The following is a 10,683-nucleotide window of genomic DNA, read 5'->3' as shown; positions in this document are numbered from 1 at the left end:
TTAGGGTTAGGTTTCCGCCGAATTCATCTCGGACCGATCGATCTGAGGATCTCGGTCTCACCGATTTGGCTTAGGCCATTGCACAAGTACAATTTGATCTGACTGAAACGTACTAACCGGTGTGACCAAAGTTACGTACTCTATGAAACCCTAGCATCTCGGAGTCACCGAATTGCATTTCGGTCTTACTGAAATTGTATGTTTAGATTCTGTTAATGCTTCGGTGTCACCGAGTTTGTCAAATCGGTAGCTCCGAAATGCTTTCTACAGAAAACTAAAGTTAAGTTTCTGTCTCAATATTTTTGCAAAATAGTTGTGCTTTGTGATGCTCATCCACTCCATCTACATCCATCTATTCACAGGGCCAGATTCAGAGATGTCAGAGGGCAGTGACAGACAAAACATATCTGAAGAGCAAGTGAATCTCAGTGAGGGCACTAGTCCCTCCAACAGTAGTTATGATGAAGGTAGCAGAAGCACTCCAAGCAATTTGCCTAAGCCTGCTACTAGCCAAAGGAAGAAGAGAAACTCAGATTCATAGGATGAGGATTTTGTTGTTGAGGAGGAGGTGACCTCCAAGAAGGAATTGTTGAAGAAGGAGTATGCTGCTGCTGCCACCACAAAGCCTGGTATGAAGAAGAAGGCTCCTGCTAAAAGAGTCCCTATGTCAAAGGCCAGAGACTCCACTCAGGAAACCATGGAGTTCACTCTTGAATCAAGAGAAGAAGAGGCTGCTAGAGGAAAGAAGAAGGAGAGAGTGAGGAAGACTATTGCTAGAGTCATTGGTAAATCATCTATGATGAGAGACTCTGATGAGGAAGAAGAGGAGGAGGAAGAGGCTGTTGCACCTCCTCCAAAGACCGAAAAGCTCATGGGTGATGCTATAAGGTCTGAGGTTGCTCCATCTAAGCCCAAGATAGCCCCCAAGCCATCTGCTCAAGCTCCAAAACCTTCTACACCCAAGAGATCTACTAGAAACATCCCTGCTACTGAGAAGAACAAGGCCCCAGTGCCTGAAGTTCAAGAAGATGAAGAGTCACAGGTGCTTAGAAAGTTGAAGCCCAAGATTCCAGATCATGATGACAATCATCCTGTTGCTGAAAATATGAAGTTGAGAAAGGATGCAGGTCTGAGATTATGGAGACAGACTGATCCCTATGCTATCAGAAGGAGAACTGTTGTAGACTATCATTTCCACACTAAGGAACATCAGGACTTCTATGAGACAGTCTTATTGGACAAGAAGCCCATAGTGTGTGACATGAGATGGGTTGACTGCACATACATTGATGATAATGAGGACTACTTTCCAGGAGTGCATGAGAGCTTTAGAATGAATGAAGTTGACAAGTTTGTTGGTCAGAAGTTGACCAAGTGGAATGATGAAATGATAATGCAATTCTACTCCACTGCTCATTTCTACCCAGATGGAAAGAATGTCTGGATGACTGAAGGTACAAGGTATCAATCAACATTCTCTGAGTGGGCCAAGTTGATCAATGCCCCTGAGGAGGATGAGAATGACATTGATGTATATGCCAAGCCAAGGAAGGATCACAACTCCATGGCAAATATGTACAAGACTATTCCTGATGATGCCTTGGAGACTCACAAGCTTGGGTCAATATACTATCTGCTGTTAGCTCTGACCACAATCAACAACATCTTGAGGCACACTCTGTTGCCCAAGTCAGGAGATCACATGATGATCCATGGTCACTCAATTAACTTGCTCCACATGTTTGATGTGCCACCGAAATTAAAGTGATGACTTTGATTGTTGAGACAGTGAAGAGAACTGCAGATGATCAGAAGAGATCATGTGGATATGCCCGTCATATACAGATGTTGATCAACTCCAAGATGCGAACAGGGACATATCTTCTAGACAAAGAGCACCTTCCCCTGAGGCCAGAATTTGAGGACAATGAGGTTGTCATGGATGCATCTCATCCAACTTGTGTAGAAGCTCAGGAGAAGAGAGAGAGATAGAGAGAGAGAGAGAGAGAGAGAGAGAGAGAGCAAAGGCTGCAAAAGCAGGAAAGGCATCCAATACACCAGATGCTTCAACTATGATTCTCAAGACCAAGGAAGATCAACTCAGTTATCTGCTTGGGGCTACTGTGAGGATTGAGAAGGGCTTGGCCACCCTGACTCCAAATCAAGAGAGTCTTGAGAGGATCACTGAGACTAAACTTCATGATCTAGATGTGAAGGTCACCTAGATTCAGACCACTATTGAGAAGCTACAAGAAGAAGCTGAGGAAAGGGAGGAGAGACATACCATAGATATATTTTAGAGAGTGCCAATGGCACAAAGGTCTTTAGTATTGCTAGTTGTCAGTGATACCAAGACTACATTTTCAGCACTTGGAGCAACTGCCATGGTTGTACCTCCAGTGTCAACACATCCAGCTCCATTGTCTTCTACAGATGCTTTTGTTGAAGGACTCCTCTCCATGCCATCTACGCACACCAGAGCAACCAGCCAGAAGACCACTTCAGGAGCTCCCGGAGATCATGCCTAGAGTGCCGCATAGCACTATGCATTTTCAAGCTTTTTGGTAACTTGTTGCCAAAGGGGGAGAAAGTGTATAGATCGTTAGGCTTTGAGAGAGAGTGTGCTTTGCTTTTTGTTGCCTCTCTTTCTACTTTGGTCATTTGCTTTGTTCATTTGCTGATTTGTTGCATACTACATTATTTTGTGGTATGTGTGTGAGATACTCTTGTGATCATTGAGGGAGTCCTGGATTAGGGGGTATCCGGACAGCCGGACTCTATACTTCGTCTGGACTATTGGAGCGTGAAGATACAAGACTCAAGACTCCGTCCCGTGTCTAAATGGGACTCTCCTTTGCGTGGAAGACAAGCTTGGTGATCCGGATATTATATTTCCTTCCTTGTAACCGACTCCATGTAAACCCTAGCCCTCTCCAGTGTCTATATAAACCGGAGAGGTTGGTCCTTAGAAGGCCGATCACGATCACAGTCATAACCATCATAGGCTAGCTTCCAGGGTTTAGCCTCTATGATCTCGTGGTAGATCTACTCTTATAGTACTCATATCATCAATATCAATCAAGCAGGAAGTAGGTTTTTACCTCCATCGAGAGGGCCCGGACCTGGGTAAACATTGTGTCCCTCGCTTCCTGTTACCATCAGCCTAAGACGCACATATCGGTACCCCCAACCCGAGATCCGCCGGTTTTGACACCGACATTGGTGCTTTCATTGAGAGTTCCTCTGTGTTGTCGCTGCAAGGCTTGATGGTTCCTTCAATCGTCAACAACACAGTCCAGGGTGAGACTTTTCTCCCCGGACAGATCTTCGTGTTCGGCGGCTTCGCGCTGCGGGCCAATTTTCTTGGCCAGCTGGAGCAGATCGACAGCTATGCCCCTGGCCACCAGGTCAGGTTCAGAAACTTGAACTACACGGCCGATATCCGTGGAGACTTGATCTTCGACGGAATCGGGCCTGTGCCAGGAGCGCCCGACAGTCACGACGAGCACGGCTTAGACCTGCTATCGGACAATGCTCAGGATATCACCCCTGCAGTAGCCCCGAACCTAAATCCTGAGCAGACTGCATGGCCCAAGGACGGGTGGATGGACCCCGCCCCGCCGGCCGCACACTCATTGGCGGTAGAGCCGAACACAGGCCTCACCCCTAAGGAAGCCTGTGACTCTGGACCCACGGACTCGTATCCGGTTGTAGGTTACAGTCCACGCGCTCCCGAGCCCGCCGAGTCTGGTCGGGCTCTAGTAATGGAGTTTACCGCTGCGGATATCTTCCAGCACTCGCCCTTTAGCGACATGCTAAACTCGTTAAAGTCTCTCTCTTTGTCAGGAGGCTCTTGGCCGAACTATGTCTGACTCGAGTGGGAAGCAGGCGACGAAGGAATTCGTTGCCCACCCACCACCCACTTCATTGCCATGGTTGATGATCTAACCGACGTACTTGACTTCGACTCCGAAGACATCGACAATATAGATGACGATGCAGGAGAAGAATAGCAACCACCGCTCACTGGGCGGTGGACAGCCACCTCCTCGTATGATATATATATATGGTGGACACTCCGAAGGAAAACAATGGCGACGAGGCAACAGAGGATAACCTCTCGGGGAGAAAAGCAAAGCATGGGCGTCGTCGACGCCGCTCCAAGCCCTGCCACAACAATACCAGCCTAGGAGATGAAAACAATCCGGATGGTGCCGAAGAGGAATACAACCCTGATCAGCCTGCCTTCGAGCAGGCCGAGCAGGAAGACGAGCAGGTCAGCCCAGACGAACAGGCGACGGACGGATATCCGGAGGAGGACTACTACATGCCCCCCTCCGAAGACGAGATTAGCCTTGGCGACGACGAGTTCGGCATGCCTGAGGATCCTGTGGAGCAGGAGTGCTTCAAGCGCCGGCTTATGGCCACTGCGAGGAGCCTGAAAAAGAAGCAGCAACAACTCCAAGCTGATCAAGACCTGCTCACAGATAGATGGACTGAAGTCCTGGCAGCTGAGGAATACGGACTCGAGCGCCACACGGCTGACCGGCCACCCCGCGGCCAGGATAAAACGGCATATCAGCCCGAATACCAGCCTACACCCCCATGCCAATACACTATGGCCCGGGGCAATAAGCAAGACCTGCAAGATATACTGGAAAACAAAGCAGGATAACCAAGATCGATCTACGGATCGCGGGGGCGCGCCCCAGCACGCGACGATGACCGTCACGCCGGATACACTATCAACAAGTCCGGCCGGGCCAAACATAGCCACACAGACCAATTCGAACTGCGTAGCCACATAGCCCAGCACAGAGGCGCTGCACACCCCCTCTGCTTCACCGATGAAGTGATGGATCATGAATTCCCAGAAGGGTTCAAACCCGTAAACATCGAATCATACGATGGCACAACAGACCCCGTAGTATGGTTCGAAGATTTCACTCTCCATATTCACATGGCCCGCGGAGACGATCTACACGCCATCAAGTATCTTCCCCATAAGCTCAAAGGACCCGCCCGGCACTGGCTAAACAGCCTGCCCGCAAATTCCATTGGCAGTTGGGAAAACCTGGAAGACGCATTCCTCGACAACTTCCAGGGCACATATATGCGACCACCGGACACCGATGACTTGAGACACATAACTCAACAGTCTGGAGAGTCAGCCAGGAAATTCCGGACTCGTTTCCTAACTAAAAAGAACCAAATAGTCGACTGTCCGGACGCCGAAGCCCTGGCGGCTTTTAAGCATAATATCCATGACGAGTGGCTTGCCCGACACCTCGGCCAGGAAAAACCCAAGTCCATGGCAGCTCTCACGACACTAATGACCCGCTTTTGCGCGGGCGAGGATAGCTGGTTGGCTCGCAGCAGCACTACGCCACATTTTGGCACTTTGGATGTCCGTGACAACAACGGCAAGCCATGGTGCAACAAACATAAGCGAAGGAACAACGGCGACAACACTAAATACACGACAGTCAACGCCGGATTCAGCGGATCTAAATCCGCTCAGTGGAAGAAGCTGTTCAAAAGAAACAATCAGGAACTGTCCAGTCTGGACCGCATACTTGAACGCTCGTGCCAAATTCACGGCACCCCGAACAAGCCAGCCAACCACACCAATAGAGACTGTCGGGTGTTCAAACAGGCTGGTAAAATAAACGCCGAAAACAAGGAGAAGGGGCTGCACAACGATGATGACGATGAGCCCCGGGGTCCGAACACAGGGGGACAGAAGAAATTTCCTCCCCAGGTGAAAATGGTCAACATGATCTACGCCACCCAAATTCCCAAGCGGGAACGGAAGCGAGCACTATGGGACGTCTATGCGATGGAGCCAGTCGCCCCCAAATTTAACCCATGGTCAGCTTGTCCGATCACCTTTAATCGTAGGGATCACCCTACCAGCATCCGTCATGGCGGCTCAGCCGCATTGGTCTTAGACCCAATCATCAACGGATTCCACCTCACGCGAGTCCTTATGGACGGCGGTAGCAGCCTGAACCTGCTTTATCAGTACATAGTGCGAAAAATGGGCATCGACCCTTCAAGGATCAAGCCCACCAAAACCACCTTTAAGGGTGTAATTCATGGAGTAGAGGCCCATTGCACAGGCTCTATAACATTGGAAGTGGTCTTCGGATCTCCGGATAACTTCTGAAGCAAAGATTTAATCTTCGATATCGTCCCTTTCCGTAGTGGTTACCACGCACTGCTTGGACGAACTGCATTCGCTAGATTCAATGCAGTACCACATTATGCATACCTCAAGCTCAAGATGCCAGGACCGCGCGGGGTCATAATAGTAAACAGAAACATGGACCGCTCTCTCCATACAGAAGAGCATACTGCAGCCCTCACGGCGGAAGTACAATGCAGCCTCCTCCGACAAACCACCAATCCAGCGACGACAACCTCGAACACCGTCAAACGAGTCCGGAGCACCTTGCAACAGGATCACCAGGCACGCCAAGAGCGCGACTAGCAGTCCTACCTCCACTCAAGCCCCATCAAAGCAGCATTCGTGCCACGCGTACACAATTACGCACTCGAAATACCATGGGCATAGGCGGAGGCGCAGCAGCGACTCAGTCAACAGTGCGGTATCACCGCAACATACCTTCATAACCCTCCCTTTTTATCGTTCAGGACATTGCTTTAGGGCAGCCTCTTCAGAAGAGTCGGATTGTCGGACTTACATAGGAGAGAAAACCAAGGAGGCAATAGGCTTTGCGCACAAAAGGAACTACCCAGGTGGAATCTGTTCACGATCATTATACCTGTTTTACATACCTACATGAAGCCTGCCCTTGGATAGGACATGTTAAATAGTCCTATTTCCTTCTACTTAAACGCAACCATTGTAAACATACGCTTAAACGTAGTATTCATCAATGGGAGATAATATATAGCGTCAACTTATTATTCCTATTTGCGCATTTTTCTTGCAAATGTTTATTTAATATTGCATCCATACACCTTGGTACGATTAGTTTGCCAGGGGCTGCATATGGCGCCTCATAATACGGCAAAACAAGTCCGAACACTTTCAACAGTGCGGCATCCCGAACTTATATCACTATATGCATCAGCTCCGAATCACGTCTTGGGTCAATAGTTGGGTTTGCCCGGCTCCCTTGTTTTGGTACATTACGTTCCATTATATCGGCTAAGGTAGCGCAGGGAGAACTACTGCGATTGTGTCCCGATTCTTCCGGACGAGCACCTCACTAGAGAAAGCCAAAAACTGACTGGCATGATGCGGCGAGAGCTGGTCACTGTTCGAGAGGTCTTAAAATCCTTAAATATTTTTTCCGCTTTAGGCAATGAATCGGCCTCATCCGATTTAGGCGTATATAGCGCCCCAATTCGGCCCTCCGAATTCTAGGGGCTTCGCCGAAATTTAAAATTGTAGACTTCTATGGCTAAGTGAAAGTTATAAAGCCGTATAGTTCGATTGCCTTGTTCACTGCGCCGGATACCTCCTTAAGGGACCAAAAATTTGGATAAAGAGTATCCGGGTTTTTCCAGGAACACCCCGGTACTAGTTACATGGGGGCGGAAGCCGACGACTGGCCTACTTTCAGAATTTTATAAACAACCTCACAGAAGGTAATATTTTAAATCAAACAGTGCTACATAGCGCAAGTAACTTCGTCTTTATATTACAACAACGACAGAGGTACATTTACTCAAGGATTGTGTCGTTGGTACATTCATCGGCCACGAGACGAGCGCCCTTCATAACACCATCGTAATATTTCTCGGGATAGCGATGCGCCTTGCTCTCCGGCGGCCCGTCCCTCACCAGCTTCTCCGCATCCAGCTTGCCCCAATGCACCTTCGCGCGGGCAAAGGCCCGGCGGGCACCCTCAATGCAAATAGATCGCTTGATAACTTCAAGCCACGGCAGGCATTCACCATCCGCTTGATCAGGCCGAAGTAGCTAGTGGGCAAGGGCTAACCAGGGCACATCCGAACTATGAAATCTTTCATAGCCACTTCGGCCGCCCTGTGGAGTTCAACCAACTGCTTCAGTTGGTCACTCAGAGGCATTGGGTGTTCGGCCCCAGCATACTGGGACCAGAGCAGCTTCTCCATTGAGCTCCCCTCCTTGGCACGGTAGAACTCCGCGGCATCTGATACGCTGCGTGGCAGATCTGCGAATGCCCTTGGAGAGCTCTGAATTCGGGTAAGTAAAAGAAACACCTCCTCCACATGTTTGCTTTGCATAAAGAATGTCTTACCCGCCGTTATCTTCGTGGCTGCCTGGATTTCCCACTGTGCCTTATCGGCTTCGGCCTTGGCGTCTTTCACACTTACAAGGGCCTTCGTAAGCTCGGCCTCTTTCATCTTAAGATCATGCTCCAAGGACTCGAACTTTTTGCCGAGCTCCTGGAGCTCTTGCTGTACCTCTCCCACTCTAGCATCTTGCTTCTCGCGCTCTTTGCGCTCCAGAGCCGCCTTGTCCTCGGCCTCGGACAGTGCTTTCTTCAGCGACGCTAGTTCAGTGGTGGCCCCTGTTACAAAGCCATGATGCTTTGGCGTTAGGATAACCCATTTTGCCTATTCTTCATTATATGAGAGCAGGGAATTACTCACCTTTGTTCTCTTCGAGCTGCCTCTTCGTGAGGTCGAGCTCTCCCTGCGCCTGCTCCAGGTCCCATTTTAGTCCGACGACCTCGGCTGTGCGGACAGCAGCGGCAAGCAGCACAGCCTGCTTATTCACATGCACACTTATTATTAGACTCCTGCAGATTATAATTGACCCTCTGTTTGGCTTTTCTTTTTGAACACCAAATAGAGTATCAGGGGCTACTACCTATCGGGTGGTAATTTCACACATTTTTATTACTTACCTCAAAGCCTGTTAGGAGGCTGGTGCAAGCTTCGGTTAGTCCGCTCTTGGCTGACAAAACCTTCTGAATCACCGCACTCATAAGAGTACGGTGCTCTTCATCCATTGAAGCGCCGTGAAGCGCTTCCAACAGACAATCCGATGCCTCGGGCGTAACGGAAGTCCTCGGCACAGACGGCTCGCCCTCCCTAACGAGGGGCTGCCCGCCTGAGTCTGGAACCATTGGAGGTTCCGGAACAGTATTCGGCTGAGAGCCCGGCTTACTGTGGCTCTCATCAACACGATCCGCGGGGATCTTGAACCCCGCGTGTCCGACATCTGGAATTCTGCCTTGGGGCGCCTCCAGAGTCACCTCCCCCCGCTCTAGGAGCCTTTGGGACAACACCTCCATGCCATCCGCGGGTTGAGGAGTAGTGGTCATCGGGAGCGAGTTCATCGCTGAATCACTCAAGGACCCATACGAAGACGATACTTCGGGATGGACCCTGGCCGGACTTTATACATGTTTGGTGTTATAACAAGACTATGAAGCAAAATCACAATAGAGTGCGGATACTTACGATCATGCTAGGGGCTTCCCCCTGGACAACCACCCCTCCTTGCTATCGGCGGCTGTGGTGGAGTAGTCCGGAAGGGACGCCTTTCCCTTCTTGGACGTCCCAGCCTCCCCTTCCGGGGCAGTTTTCCTCTTTTTCTCCCCCCCAGCGCAGGGAGGCAGAGTTTCCTCTAGTTTCCCCCCGCCTCCGCGGGAGGAATCTGCCTCATTATTGTCGGACGACGAGGGTATGACGGCCTTACGCCGGAGGCCTTTCCTGGCCCCCTGGTCCGCCTTCTCAGGACCCCCATCCTCTCTGGATGGGGCGGCCCATTCCTCTTCTTCCTCCCCTTCGGGGGAGGAGTGTGCCTCTTCGTCCTCCGACGAGGCATTCGGTACGACCTTACGCCGAAGACCCTTCTTTTCGGCCTTTTCTCCGGTGCCTTGTAGGGCGCCGGAACTAGCATCTCCGTCAGGAGAGCATCGGCTGGACCTTCTGGCAGCGGAGCCGGAAAGTCAATCTGCTCCGCTGTCTCCACATAATCCTGATCAAATATACACAATTACTTAAGACTCCCTCATGAATATATTGGGAAGAACTAAATCCGGTGGTAGTCAGAAAACTCAGCGGACGAGGAGTCCGCGCGGCATGAAGTCCACGGTCCTCGGATGTGGGCGGAGGTACTTCAGAGGCCTTGAACAGTACCTTCCATGCATCTTTGTGCGTCATGCCATAGAACTTTCGAAGCGTCTGGTGTTCGGCCGGGACGAACTCCCACAGATTAAGTACCCGCCTTTGGGACGGAAGAATCCGACGAACGAGCATGACCTGGATCACGTTGACAAGCTTGATGTTCTTGTTCTTCATATTCTTAATGCAGTTTTGGAGTCCGGTCAGCTCTGCAGGTTCGCCCTAGGCCAGGCCCTTCCTTTCCCAGGAGGTGAGCCGGATGGGGGTTCCGGATCGGAATTCGGGGGCCGTCGCCCAGTTGGCGCCGCGCGGCTCGGTGATGTAGAACCACCTCGATTGCCACCCTTTAACGGTCTCCGCAAAGGAGCCGTGAAGCCAGGTGACGTTAGGCATCTTGCCCACCATGGCCCCTCTGCACTCCGCTTGCTGGCCGCTTACGATCTTCGGCTTCACGCAGAAGATTTTTAGCCACAAGCCGAAGTGAGGCTTGATGCAGAGGAAGGCCTCGCATATGACGATAAATGCCAAAATGTTGAGGACGAAGTTTGGGGCTAGATCATGGAAATCTAGCCCGTAGTAGAACATGAGCCC

At 50.5% G+C, this 10,683-nt stretch overlaps 1 pseudogene; it reads left to right on the top strand.

Annotated features, from left to right (window-relative positions):
• Window positions 1-697: 697 nt before the first annotated feature.
• LOC119341767 overlaps window positions 698-10,683 on the top strand; it is an 86,590-nt pseudogene continuing 76,604 nt past the window's right edge.

This window comes from Triticum dicoccoides, chromosome 7B (assembly GCF_002162155.2).
Source record: "Triticum dicoccoides isolate Atlit2015 ecotype Zavitan chromosome 7B, WEW_v2.0, whole genome shotgun sequence".
Classification (NCBI taxonomy): Eukaryota; Viridiplantae; Streptophyta; class Magnoliopsida; order Poales; family Poaceae; genus Triticum; species Triticum dicoccoides.
Note: the sequence above shows the minus strand (reverse complement) of the source record. Positions and strands in the feature narration are given on the sequence as shown.